The sequence below is a fragment of the Pseudorasbora parva genome, chromosome 22 (genome assembly GCF_024679245.1).
Source record: "Pseudorasbora parva isolate DD20220531a chromosome 22, ASM2467924v1, whole genome shotgun sequence".
Lineage (NCBI taxonomy): Eukaryota > Metazoa > Chordata > Actinopteri > Cypriniformes > Gobionidae > Pseudorasbora > Pseudorasbora parva.
The window spans coordinates 20,413,747-20,429,396 of NC_090193.1; positions in this window are offsets into that span (position 1 = coordinate 20,413,747).

The window sequence follows — 15,650 nt, forward strand, 5'->3', positions numbered from 1 at the left end:
CATTAATTCGACATAAAAAATTACCAAAATTGCACAAAAATACAATCTTCTTCTTCGTTGGGGTTTAATACTATCGATATTATTGTAATATTTGTTTATTTCACAGTTGCTTGTCTGGTTTCTTTTTCTGGTGAAAACGAAATAAAATATTCAACATTACTGCAATAATATATTTTAATTCAGGTGATGTATATAAATCTTCTACTGGTCCCACTTCTTCACGTGATGCGAATTCCCAGGTTAGAGTTCAGTGAAATGCTAAACTTTTTGCTTTTCGATATTGCGTACTGTCTGAGTAGGTATACATTTGAATTTGAACTTCCTTTGCAACCGTTAAAAACATAGTATATGGATGTGTGTAGTTTGAATGAAATCTACATATTACATCCATGTTGTCAATATCCAGCGTCAATTGCGTCGTTTCACCTCCATTCATAAATCCTCTCCCGTGGTCTCATGGGATAGTAAAGTGTCCATTGAATGCACCCTTCAGAATCTCGCCGGAAGTAACAGGTCATCTGGGTACTTTTCGCCTACTGTTTTGAATTTGGACATACTAATGTGTTGCTGTACTTTTTTCATACTTATATAGTAGGGAATTATTCTGTTTCGGAAGCAGCACTTGTGTTTGCAGTCTGACACATTCAGAAGTATGAATGGAAGTCAACAAAACGAAAAGTGTAGTGTGACCGCTCCAGCTGTACCAGGTAGGGTGACCACCTGGCTATTGCTCTGTTGCAGTAGATGATACTACAGATGATAGTAGGTCATTTTGCGGGACTATGTAGGACACATGAATGAGAGATACATTTACTACTTTTGTAAATATTAATTTACATTAGTTAGAATTTGCCATCATGTTGGATTATAATACTCTAAATCGTCAATAAGCTTTGTTAATTGTGACTGCAGTGACTGGCACTCCGTTCGCCCAGGTTCGAGAGATACAATGTAATTTACTCTACTGAACCTATTCAGTCAGCTGCATATACTGAATAAACTGAATAACATGCTAGTTTAGGTAAAAATGACATTTTATACTAAAATAAATGTTATTTTATTAGACTATGCAAACAATAAATGTGTTTGTTACCAGATTCAGTGCATCTCAAACTTCTTTATTTTTGTTGTCCTAGCTGGTGTAGCTACATTTAACCTTTAAATGCATGACTCTTTCACCAATCATTATAGCAAATTCATATTATGTATCTATATATCTAACATGAATGGATCTCTACTAGTCGCGATAATATAAAACTTTCTTGTTATAAGAGTAACAATTCACAGAAGAATAAAATAAGGCATGTTTTGTTTTGAGCTTGGAAGGGTTCAGTTTGAGCAGATGTTTTATCATCACTGTTCTCATCAGAGCTCATTTCCCAGTACTTTCAGCATCTGCCTTGTGTTCCCAAACTAATTATTCTCAAAACTATCTTTTTCAACATCTTCAAAATCAATATTTTGATCGCTGACAGCTTCTTCACCAGATCCATCAAGTGACAGTGACACTAATATCTGTTTGGGGTCGCTGAGCCATTTCAAGTTTTGCTGATGATACTTCTTATTCTTTTGTTTTCTGCCTGCAGTAACTGTGAGTGAAACGTCACTTCATCGGTGTGTATCAGATTTGACCGTAAAAATAAATGAGGAGGAATGTAGTTAATGTACCGGGTCACTTAAGACCTGAGGTGTCTAAGGCTCAATGACTTTTGATGTGGTCTACATAGTTCCTTTGCTCATCAGCAGCAATATTCCTCTCTACGAATGCATTGGTTTGGTATTTTTCCTGCTCTAGCTACAACATGATGGCTACGCAAATGGATTTTTAAACGGTAATCACATTTTTTTGTATTAAATTACTCACTGTGGTATTGTAATTTCAGAAAAGAAATAAAATAAAACAAATAATGGAAATACGGGGAGCTGATTACATCTTTGCAGGATGTGGGACAAAGCTCCCAATTTTTGGCCTCACTCTGTTCCCAATGCTTTTGGCCCTGTGCTGCTCGTCATAAGTACATAGAACTGATTGTGTGATGCAAACCTAATAAATGTATTATTTTACAAATCATGTACTAATGTAAAAGTGTTTTAAGGTCATAAAATACAGTACATTTTGCAAGGAACTGCATACACTAAAAAATTTGGAGTAAAAAACAACCCAATGTTGGGTCAAATATGGACTAACACAGCAGTTGGGTTGTTTAAACCCAGCAATTGGGTTGTCTTAAGCAAATTTAACCCACCCAAGGATTTAAACAACCCAATCGCTGGGTTAAAACAACCCAATTGCTGGGTTAGTCCATATTTGACCCAAAATTGGGTTAAAACAACTCAGCATTTTTCTTAGAGTGTACAAAAATACTTTATTAATCAATATTTTGCCCTTTTATAATTTGTGTGAAACTGCCCAGTGTGTTTATTTGAGTTGGAAACTGCATTTATGAGCCTATAGGTTGATTTATTTCCCTAACTACATATATTTTATTCTTAGACTTTGTGCTTGCCTGTCCTTTTCCAGATACTTTTTAATGGGAAAAGATCCATATTTTTTCGTGTATTCTTTACCGCTCACCTTTTTGAAATCCAGCCGTCGTACACAAACAAAACTTGCACACTATGCACAATATCCCAATCTGTCGACCAAGCTGTCTTTTTGAGGGAGGATGTTTGTTTCATGGTATAAGAGCTCTGTATTATGGTAATGAAGCTGACCTGAACTTAGATGTTTAATAAAGGACGAGGATTCTTCTCAGCCCACCGAACAAAGCTTTTTGCTTCTCATACCGCATTGATAAGCAGGGCTTATTCAAACATTTATGCTGCGGTCACATTTTCCACAGACGCATTTTGTATTTAAATTCAAAATTGTTTGGACTGCAGACTTTTCCAGTAGAGCGGTCGGAGCTAACGAATGCCATTTAGCGTGTCAGGCTATCGTTCCCAACCCCGTGCGATCCGAAGACTGCAGTGTTGCACCACAGGCTCAGTTTCAAATATTTTTCGAGTCTCAATTCAAGTTCCAGTCTCGTCCGAGAATCTGCCAGCTACATTCTTTTTGTAGAGAATGTGTTTCATGCCCATCTTCCCTCGAGATGCGAAAACCCCAGATGTTGCGCTGCAGTGATAACACCTCCTTTGCTTTCAACACTTTGAGTGAGGGGTGCAAGAGCTTGTGAATTATTTTATAAGTAGTAGTTTCTGCTTTCGTTTTTTTCCCCAGTTCCTCCTCAGCTGGGCCTAAGAGCATCGACTGTCCAAAGCCAGTAGCTGCCTGAGGACGATGGGGCCCGTTCCATCTTTTCTTATACAAGCAGCCCAGTTGGAGGCCGCAAAGCTTTCCTGCATGAGCTTTAGATCGCGAGGCCTCTCTCTATGATCAATGTGTTAAACCCCTGCGTGCAGGTATCTGCATGGCTCCGTACCGCGAAACCAGGAACATCTGGCCCCCTCATTGGACATCAGTGTGACTCTGACAGCTAGGAACTATTGGCCTCATTAGCTAAAGGAGAAAGAGGGAAAGAGCGAGTGATGCCTAATTTCCCCTTCCTTTCACAGTCTGGTTCTCCAAACACCAAAGCCCTGAAGCACGCTAAGCCTCTTACCTCTCTCTGTCTCTCTCTTTTCCCTCCTCAAACCAGTTCTGAAGTCTTTTCTGCTCCCTTTCACCCTAACCCACTTTAAAAGCTATTCTCCTCCAGCTCAATGCAAATAAGGCCATTTCATTTTACTATGCTGGCAGTGCGTCTCCCACTAAAAGGAATGGGAAGCGGTGGCACACTCCATCTGTGCGCGGGATGGGGTTCCTTTTAATGCCATGGTGATTTTTCTTTTAGAGTATTACCAGAGTTAGCACCGAAGGCTGTGAATATTTCTGAGGTACTGCTAGTATATAAAATGCAGTTATAATCTGCAAACGGCCTTGAGTTCACATTCAATTTCATGACATGTTTGCTCACCAGTTTGTGTGGCATTAGACGGCTGTAAGAAAGCCTTGGGTTTTTTTATCCTTGAAAAAGCAGTATGATGCAAAGAACTGAATGAATGCATATAACTGCTGTGTCAACAGCTCAGACCTAGTACTAGAAAGCATAACCTCACCATCTGAGGGAAACATATCAGACCCCTTTCATTACCAATTTTTTACGTTTTTATTTATATTCTTTTTACTCTCGCCAGAACTACTTGCATCACCTGTCACCGCTCATTAAGGACTCTTATATACTCACACGTTTGTCTGGTCCCGTTGTTCACTACGTTTTGGACTTATTTATTTTTTACTATTTATCTGTGGTTACCTGCCCTCATCACGCTGTACTCTCTTCAAGCCATCGAGCATCTACAACACAAAGAACTATATTCAGTTAAGTCTGCCATATTACTTGCCATTTAAACTGTAAAAAAATATTTAAAAAGTAAGTTACCTGGTTGCCTTAATTTTGAGTTCATTTTTATATATGAGTAAACAAGTTAAAGTTAATACAATGAACATTTTTGATAAATGGCATCGTCCTTTATTCAAATAGTATTAACATATTTAGTAAGCATATTGCATAAATTGTATAGCATAATTGTTGATAATATATCATATTGCATAATTATTTGTATTTTTTTTTAATTTATGTGGTTCACATACAATAATATTTGGAGTTTCTATTATTAAACCAATTTCCTTCATTGTATTAACAATTTTTATTTTATTTCAATTAACTCAACATTTTAAGGCAACCAGGTGACTTCTTTTTTAAGTTAAACCAACAATATTTTACAGAGTAGTAACTCTGTTCAATAACCAACCTTTGACTGCATTCCTGTTGTCTGTCTGTCTGTTACATGAAAAGGATTTGATGATATTTTTATTTATTCAACAGATTTTCTGGTTCTTGAATCTGATTGGCTGAGAGCCTGGCACCACTTCACCGCTTGTATCACTCCGATTGACTGCCATGACGGCTGTAAATTCACCATATTTTCTTTTACAAATACTACTGTTGTTGTGTCATGAAATGTAGTTTTAAGAGTTTTTAGGCAGGAGTATAGCTATTTAGACCTGTGACTCATAGTTCTTTCAACGCTTTTGCAGATGTACCCACCGAGAACAGCATCGTCTCTGCCAGTCCTTTGGGATTTTGCCACTGGGTCTAATGCAGATAGTGGTTAAACATGAGATAGAATTCATTTGGGGGTATGTAAAATAGGTTTTGGTCTTATTAATCATATGTTTCAGAGAACGATTTGGAAAAAGTCAAGTTTCATAGCTTTATATAGGCTTAAACTTAAATCCTTCACTTGAGTGCTGCTTGACTGAATTGTTTGCTTGTGTTTATTTCCTGTTGCCTTTTATACTGGCTATTGTTGTTAATTTTAATATTGTTGTTCAATACGTATTATTTTATATAAATAATATGCCGTATTTGGTTTTGAGAAACGGTCTGTTAGTGATTGTGAAATGGGCTTCAGTGAAAGTTACATTATTAGCAAAGACTTTATGAGTGACTAGTTGTAAACAAGGAGTTTTTTTTAGCGCTGTCATGGGAATCCAAGTTTGAAGATTTGGAGACTACTCTTGCGATACTGCTCAGTAAATATGATTTTATGTTTATTTGTTTGTATTATTTTTAATCCGTTTATTTTGAAATTTAACCAACAGAAATTTATTTTTAAAAATATAAATAAGATAATTTAATAACATTTAAAAAAAATGAAAATGATGTGATGTATCAAACAGTAAGAGACACATTATTGAAAAATAAACATTCTGAACATTTAAAATTTTTTGAGGAAACTTAAGTTCTCGCTCAAATTCACATGATTTGATTTGTACAAAAACGGAGGCATACGCAGATCGTAAAAAAACATATAATTATATTGTACGAAATTCTTAAGAAATACATTAGCAGTTCACAAAAAGGAAATTGGTTCTAAATTGGATCAGCTTAAGATTTTTGATTAGGATATTGCTTTCCATATCTTGCTTTTAAACTCACTAAGAAATCAATATTGAATTTTGTTTTATTATTATTGAATATTCCAGTATTTCTTATCGATGATGTATCATCATCATCATCATCATCATCATCATCATCATCATCATCATCATCTTTTTAAATTTTTATTTATGTGCCCTCGCAATCTTTGATCAAAATAACTACCCTCCCTCTTCCAGTGACATCCCTTCTTTAATCTCTCCTGATGATGACTGGTGCGAGGGCGGGGCATCCTGTCACTCACATGACATCACGGGAATAGCAAACCATAACGATCCAATCAATTCCGGATTAACAAAATCAAATCCCGCCCTTATTTTTTTCTTGTTCGAGAGCCTGTTTCACTTGGATAGACACCACAAAAGGGAAGAAAGACATCTACAACTTCCGTTTATGCCCTAAAATGCGGTCAAGTGATTCAATCACAAAAAATACAGGAATAAATGGGGCCTTTGTTAACTGACATTTTGATCGTTTCACTAAAGAGATCAATGCTGATTTGAGATTCAAAGCATGGATACCATTCCTTTCATACCTCTGTTTCTGAGTGACAAGAGATGCACATTCTGACAAAAAAGAATATGACCAACTAATGTTGAATGCATCGACGATGTCACACGACCATTAATCTCTGATGCCAGATCTCTGAGAAGAGCACGTTAAATCACTCTCTTTGCCGCCAGGGCATTGATTTCAAACTCATGTTCAGCCACTAGATGTGATTTAATATGGCAGTGTATCGTATGCAAGAGCAGCGGGCATTTATATTCAACACCAATGATTCAACCAGCTGCATAGAGGTATTATACCCCTGCCAATCCATGTAAACAAATTCAATCTTTACCATGGCAGAGCTGCTAAACACATACCCAGGAGAATTCAAAAGGCACGATGTGCAGAAATAGTATATTGCCTTTCGGTGATGTGACTTAGATGTGCTGATCAACATTCAATTTATCCATTTAGTCTTGCATTGCCTTTTGACTTTGGCAAAAAAAAGAAAGAAAAAGAAATTATATAGCTACAATCTAAATAACTTTTTTATTGTACTATTTTAAAATGTAATTTATTCCTGTGATGCAAAGCTGAATTTTCAGCATCATTACTTCAGTGTCACATGATCCTTCAGAAATCATTTTAACCACTTCAGCTCTGCAGCACATTTTGCATTTTTTTGAGAATTAGGAATATCTGAATTTAAAAGAGCGCCCTACCCACATACATTGGAGTAAATTGATAAAAATGGTCTCATTTTACAGAAAAAACTCTAAATTTTAACACAGTGGTGGAATATTGCATATATTATATTGTATCTATTCACAATCTTATGATAAACATAGATAAAAAATAAATATTTTGATTTATTTTTAATTAATTTGTTATTTAAAAATCTTTTTTTTTTATCATTTTGGGATCCAAGCTTTTTGGAAGTTTCTGTTGATTCTATAATTTGGTACTAAACAGGGGAAAAAATAATTTTCTTGATATCTCCTTGCAAATAAAAGTTATTGAGATTTATCTGACCAAAGTGTCTAACAACTCCTACTCCTCTCCATTGACATCAACTGGCCACTAGGAAATCGAAAATAAGGCTCCGCCTCTTCAACTTTGTAAAGGGAGATCTTGGGCTCTGATTGGTCTATAATCATGATCCACATGTCTATAAAGAGCTGAGATTCTCAGCTTTTCTGTAGCATGATGCAATATGTGATGACATCATCAAAAATCGTGGCTAACACCGACAATCAAAACTAGCAATAATAAGAGTATTTGTCTGCATCACATGTTTTGATCTGGACACCGGTGACATTTTACAGTGTCATTTGGCCATGCTTGCTCACAGACATGTAAAAATAGTCTCATTTTGAAGCAAACAACCTAAGGATCAAGCTGATATAGGGTTGAGGCTAGTAGCTTTACAACGAGTTTGTGATCCGAACAGGAATATGACTCATGTGTTTGCTTGTTCAAAGGAGTCATTTCCATCTTTGTGATTCTTTTGATAATAAATTTACTGTAAATTATTGGATCAGTGAAATTAACTGCTCAGCGATATTCCTGAGGCCGATAGCTTTCATTTGATATATGACTTGTGAATTTTAGGTGTGTTTGTGTGATAAAAATAAGAAATTTTATATTATTTGCATGATTTTCTCAAGGGGTGGTCGTTGCGGGGGGGTCGAATTCAGACCGTATTATTTTCTTATATGTAAAAAAAATGCAGAAGTTATTGGGTTATTAAGAAAGCTGAGGTTCTAATATTTCAGATTATACCATATATGTCTAGTTTTGTGGTGCGCGAGTTATAGATTTTTTAAAAAGATTATGAGGATGCAATTTTGGACCCACCGGTGGGTCCAAGAGGGGGTGCAGAGCTGAAGTGGTTAATATGCTGATTTGTTACATTTCTTAATCATAATATAATATATTTTGAAAATCTGATGTGGTGGATTTGTTTTAAATATATATCTTTTGATCAATGTAACATGCCCTTGCTGAATAAAAGTGTTATTTTCTTTTTAAAAAAAGAAAGAAAATAATTAAAACAAAAATCTTAATGACCCCAAATTTTGAATGGTAATTATTTAATAGATTTGATAGTAAAAGATTCAACTTTTTATATTTACATGATTATTATTACCTTCTTGAATGGATAATAACATGTTAAAAATGTAATTGAATCAAATAAAATCCCTGTTGCTCTATATTTTTTACTGACTCCTCTGCGGTAAACACAATAATTTCATTCATTGAAACAATATTCAAATAATAGACTTCAAAGCTGCTATGAGCACATCACCTGCTGGCTTGCACATTCATTCCCCCGCGTTCAAGCACAAAGGAAAGCTTAGAAGTGCATATGAGGGATCCAAGAATATGAAACTCATGCTCAAGCCTTGCACACTTACCTGCCTTTATCTTAAAGTGACAGGTCACACTTTAAAATGCTCCATCTTTCTGCTCTACTCAAAGCAGCATATCATGTCTCCATACCATGACCTTCCCAAATCTGTTGAAAGGATTATTGTGCAGAATTGTTTTGTTTTAGTTGTCCTATAGCAGAACAGAATATGACAGTTAATGAACATCTTTGATTTTATGTAGCACCCAGAAGCTTTGGAATAATTTGAACACTGATCTGGAATTTTAAAGAGGAAGAGGAGTATCTGGGGATGTTGTTTACTCAAGGCCCCTGTGTGGTATACATAATGAACATGATGAGGGGATAAAAACTCCCACACATGCTTCAGGTTCATTCATTGGAACAATTACTCTCTTCCTTGTACACCTCTGGTAGAGATGAATAATACTCTGACCCTGATTTTTGAAGGATATAGGAAACCCTTAATTAAGCGGTCAGAAATGTCGAGAGAAAATAGAGAGACAAATTTAAACATTGTCACATGCAGGTCATGTGACCTTCAAACGTAACATAAAGGAATTGTCACCAAGATGAGCTGAAAGACGACTCGTGATCACCGGATATAGATTTAATTGGATTTCAATTCTAAAAGTATTCTTAAAAGTACGCCTATATATTATCGTATACAGTATTGTATGTATAAACTATAGGTGAAGTGACGTGTGACAATGAGAGGTGAAGTGAATAACACTGATTATCTCTTCATCACGGCACCTGTTAGGTGGGATATATTAGGCATCAACTGAATATTGTGTACTTAAAGTTGATGTGTTAGAAGTAGGAAAAATTGGCAAGCGTAAGGGTTTGGGCAAGTTTGAATAAGGCCACATTGTGATGGCTAGATGACTGGGTCAGAGGATCTCCAAAACTGCAGCTCTTGTGGGCTGTTCCCGGTCTGCAGTGGTCAGTATCTATCAAAAGTGGTCCAAGGAAGGAAAAGTGGTGAACCGGCGGCCAAGGCTCGTTGATGCACGTGGGGAGCGAAGGCTGGCCCGTGTAGTCTGATCAAACAGACGAGCTACTGTAGCTCAAATTGCTCAAGAAGTTAATGCTGGTTCTAATAGGAAGGTGTCAAAATGCACAGTGCATCGCAGTTTGTTGCGTATGGGCTGCATAGCGCAGATTTTTTTTTTAAATCCATTGGATGGCCTGGTGAACACATGGCACCAGGATGCACTGTGGGAAGAAGGCAAGCCGCCAGAGCAGTGTGATGCTTTGGGCAATGGTCTGCTCGGAAAGCTCTGGTCTAGACATCCATGTGGATGTTACTTTGCACGTACCACCCACCTAAGCATTGTTGCAGACCATGTACACTCTTTCATGGAGCAGTATTCCATGTTGCCTGTGTCCTCTTTCAGCAGGATAATGCCACAAGGCAAAAATGGTTCAGGAATGGTTTGAGGTGCACAACCATGAGTTTGAGGTGTTGGCCTCCAAATGCCCCAGATCTCAATCCAACCGAGCATCATGTGGGATGTGCTGAACAAACAAGTCCGATCCATGGTCGCCACACCTCGCAACTTACCGGACTTCAAGGATGCTAATGTTATAATGTTAAAAATAGGGGTGACCCCGAATAGTCGAAGATTCGATGCATCGATATGCGGAGCCTGATTCGACCACCGATCTCACGGTCGAATCTTCGCGAGTGTTATGAAACGAGGATCATACCATTTTGGCAATATGGGGGTGCTCAATATTTTAAAGACGTGTCACGGCGCTGAGCTGAGCTGAGCATTGATGTGCGACCCCTTTAAGGGCGCTGAGCTTCGCACCGCGCCTTTAAAATTAGAACACGTTCAATGAGTGTACACACATCCCCAAAGTTTGGGGATGGCAGCATTCAGCGCCTGTCCGCGGCCACTCAGGAAGTTGTTTAAAATCCTGCTGCACCACAGAGCGCTTTCGTGCAGCTCATCTGTCAGTCAATTCAAAATTGAGCTCGCATGTACAGTATATGTGCGCGTCAGGTGGCGGTGTGAGATCCTGAGGCGCGGGGCTTAGCTTCGCGTACGTCTTCACCTGCTTTAGGCACAATCGGCTTCACAACGTGCATGTAAACGCACTCAAAGTGTTCTTTTCCTCTCTTGGCAGGTATTTTTTTTAGGTTTATCTATCAAAATGTTCTTTAATATATTTGTGTGATGTTCTGTATTTCGATCAAGGCTTTAACATGTTATGAGAAAACGGTTTATTAATGTTTATCCACCACATTACCTTTTAGGCTATTTAAAACTAAATAAGAAAGCCATTGTCAGTTCGTCTGTCAGTTGGCAGGCAGTTTTGGTCGCTTTATTAAAAGTTGTTGCTGTGTGCAGTGTGTAAAGAAAAATAAAAATTGTTTTACCCTCCTGCTGACAGTGTCGTGCCCCTCCCAACCCATTCACACACACAGATGATTCGACTATCAGTCGACCATAGAGAGATTCGACAATTCTGATTCGATTGTCTAAATCCTTAGTCGAGGACAGCCCTAGTTAAAAACTACTGTACCTTCAGTAATTATATTTGTCTAATAATATTTATTTGTCTAATAAGTGTTTTTTTTTTTTTCACATGATGCTGTCAGGTCCGTTGTATCACCTTGACTATTTTTTTTATTTGATACCTCACAAAAATATAAATATGAATCCACATAGAAGATGTATATTCAAGTCACTGTAATATATGTTTTCAATTTCTAATATATATTTGAATTACTGACAAAAAACAAAACAAAAACAAAAGTGTCACATCATTGACCCAAATTGTTATTTTTTTTTTTTTTTTGTCTTCTGAGGAAATGATTCACCTTGTTTAAATGAGGAACAGCTGTTTGTGGAACAGACTGCACATTGAGTAAAAGAACATTGAGAAAATCATCTGTTTCAAAAACAGATGTTGCTCTTGCTATAGAGCACAGATCCTGCTGCTTTAGTGTTTGAGAACTAGACAAAAGACCATGCTTATTTATGATTGTACATCTCACAGTAACTTAATGGCTGGTGCTGCATTAGAAAAAAACATGTATATATAATACCATGGAGTTCCCAGGCTCAGCATGCGGACAAAGTGGGCAGTAGTGCAGGTTGGCATGGATGAAAGATATAAGAGACCCATTAACCTTGTTATGTCGCTATGAGCCGAGGAACCTCTTTCACTATCTTAAGCTCTCATCACTTATGGGCCCTCAGGGGACCTGCAACTAATTAACCTTGTGGAGACAGGCTCTGTTGTAGTGGGCTGAGAAGAGAATATTAAGAAACCTTTCAGAGGGCCATTAGCAATGAGATTAACATATCCAACTTTCAAGTGGATTCTTGACACAAAACCAATATTTGTTCGAACCTACACTGCAAGTGATCCTCTGAATTTAAAGTGACACCCGCGGTGTCACGTTGTGTCTGAGCTTGAATTTTGTTTTCATGGACTCTAAGTTGGTTGTGCATTGTTTGTTGTGTCACTTTATGCTTCCTTGGTTTTCATGTTTGCATTAGTTTCTATGGTGATTCATTGTTTGATTAACTTGTTACACCTGTTTCTTGTTTCCTCTCTTATATATAGTCTTTCTATAGCCATTCTTATATATAGCCGAGTTTCTTGGTTCCATCTCGTCATTATTTCATGGTTGCTTTGTGTGTATTTGAATACATTTATTTTTAAATATTTGGGAATGAAATTACATACATTAACAGGAAGGTAGGACATCATATAACTGCATTCGGACAGAATGCAATGATTGCACAAACATTTTATAGTCATACACCTTCCACATACTGTATTAATAGACTATATTACCAAAAGTTAATCCGTTGGGTTAAATATGGAGTTGACCCACACTTTGCAGCTATAACAGCTTCACCTCTTCTGGGAAGGCTTTCCACAAGGTTTAGGAGTGTGTTTATGGGAATTTTTGACCCTTGTTCAAGAAACACAGGCCAGGCACTGATGTTGGACGAGACCACCTGAGCCGCTCTAATTCATCCCAAAGGTGTTCTATTGGGTTGAGGTCAGGACTCATTGCAGGCCAGTCAACTTCCTTCACACCAAACTTGGTCATCCATGTCGGAACAGGAAGGGGCCATCCCCAAACTGTTCCCACAAAGTTGGGTGCATGAAATTGTCCAAAATGTCTTGGTATGCTGACGCATTAAGGGTTCCTTTCTCTGGAACTAAGGGGCCAAGCCACACCATATCCCCCTCCACCAAACCTTAACACTTGCACAATGCAATAAGGCAAGTACTCAGTACCCAGACTCGGCATCGGATTCTCAAACAGAGAAGCGTGATTTGTCACTCCAAAGAACACATCTCCACTGCTATAGAGTCCAGTAGCGGGCTGCTTTACACCACTGCATCCGACGCTTCGCATTGCACTTGGTGATGTAAGGCTTGGACGGGCCATTCCATGAAGCTCTCTATGCACTGTTCTTGAGCTAATCATAAAGCTCTGGAAAAATTGAGACCACTTAACATTGATTTCTCAATGTTAAGTGGTCTCTTAATTTTTTACAGCTCTGTATACACACACACACACTTAGACCACTTAACTTAGTGATTGCTATCAGAATGTGAAGAGACAAATTATTAGATAGAGTAAAAGAGTATGCATATTTGGTGTGCTCCCCAGGGGAGAGTGAGAGGTGAGTCACTATCTATCGATCTATCGATCGATCTATCTATCTATCTATCTATCTATCTATCTATCTATCTATCTATCTATCTATCTATCTATCTATCTATCTATCTATCTATCTATCTATCTATCTATCTATCTATCTATCTATCTATCTATCTATCTATCTATCTATCTATCTATCTATCTATCTATCTATCTATCTATCTATCTATCTATCTATCTATCTATCTAATCTTATCTAATCTTAGAGCCCTGCACGGGCCTCAAATCTAGGCCCTAGCCCAGCCCTGGCCTGAGACGCTGAGGCCCTAGCCCGGCCCTGGCCTGAGACGCTGAGGCCCTAGCCCGGCCCTGGCCTGAGACGCTGAGGCCCTAGCCCGGCCCTGGCCTGAGACGCTGAGGCCCTAGCCCGGCCTGTGTCCGACAGCTTATCAAAATTCTCGGCCCGAGTCCGACTGGAGCCTGTGTTTATTTATTTATTTATTTATTTATTTATTTTTTACATTGTTGCAGCCATTAAAATAGTTCTGTTTTGTTTTTAATGTCGAAGTAGTTATATTTAGTTTCTTTTCTTTATTAAGTTAATTTAGAAAAATGTTTAGAGCATTTTTTGGTTTGTTAAATTATTATTTTTTAAGTGACGACCAAAAGCGGCCAGCGGCCGACAGTGAGTTAACTGCATATTTAATCGATTTAGTCTCTCAAATCAACTCTTGACTTGTCTTGCCTATAATAAAATCCATAGATATAAAACACTTCAAGCATCAGAATGTTAGTTAATTTCGCCAACTATTACCACCAGTAGCCTAAAAGGCATTTTTGACGAGCTGAGGCAGGCTGATTCTACTCGCTGCTCTCGCAAACGGAGCTAAACAATCTAAAAAAAAAAAAAAAAAAAAAAGAACATGCAGGTTGTCTTATAGCCTACCTTACACCTACGCAAATGAATATAAATCCCATCTTCAATTCCCGGGGTATGCTCATTTAACGGAGTTTACAGCAACGGAAGCAAAAGATTCAAGATGCATTTTATTCAGCAGCTTATTTCAAATTCAAAGTCCACATAAGAGAGCGCGACCTAAGCGCACTGGTAAGATCATTTAGTCTCATTTATTTTTATTGAAGATGATTGTGTTTTTGAGCATCTAAGACTTATTTTAAGTTTCATTTACGGCCATTTGCGTTGGCTTGCATTAGTCATTTGCGGCGATGCGTGTTGCAGCACCATCATATCTATCTGACTACAACATAGCCCATAATACATTGTGACACATAATGACATTTTCATGTTTGAAAGTCTGCAGTTTACCATGAATGCAGATAGACCTAATTGTAATAATAAAAAACAACATAATTATCGATTTTGAAATATTAAACCAGTCAATACAGAACAAAATATTCTGTAGCCTTTTGCCGTCAATACCATGGATATGGTATGGGCCGGCTACTGCCGACGTTGTCTTTGCTGTATCAATAGGCAATATATTTATATTTAACATGAATTATAGGGCTTCCCTGTACATTAATAGCAGCAGACGCCCCGCGGATGACACGCAACAGAAACGCCACGCTCACACCATGCTTGCAGTGTGTCTCCGGCCATAACTCTAGCAGCTGCGCTGAAGAAACGTGCGCTGCTGCTGCTGGCGCGGACTCTGAACCTATGCTCTGAACACTGCGAGCCATCTTGACAGTCGCGTTAGCTATTATGGTCTCGTGTTGTTTCCACCAGCGCAGAACTCATTGTTCCTTTTAATTGATAAAATAAATATAAAACGAAGGAGAAGCCTAAAAAAAGGCCCGAAGCCTGGCCCGTGTTTTAGGCATGACATAAAAATTGGCCCGAAGCTCGGCCCTAGGGGCGTAAAAAAGTCGGGGCCCGTCGGGCTCGGGCAAAAATGCAGGGCTTTAATCTATCTATCTATCTATCTATCTATCTATCTATCTATCTATCTATCTATCTATCTATCTATCTATCTATCTATCTATCTATCTATCTATCTATCTATCTATCTATCTATCTATCTATCTATCTATCTATCTATCTATCTATCTATCTATCTATCTATCTATCTATCTATCTATCTATCTATCTATCTATAGGCCTCCAATCATACTGATT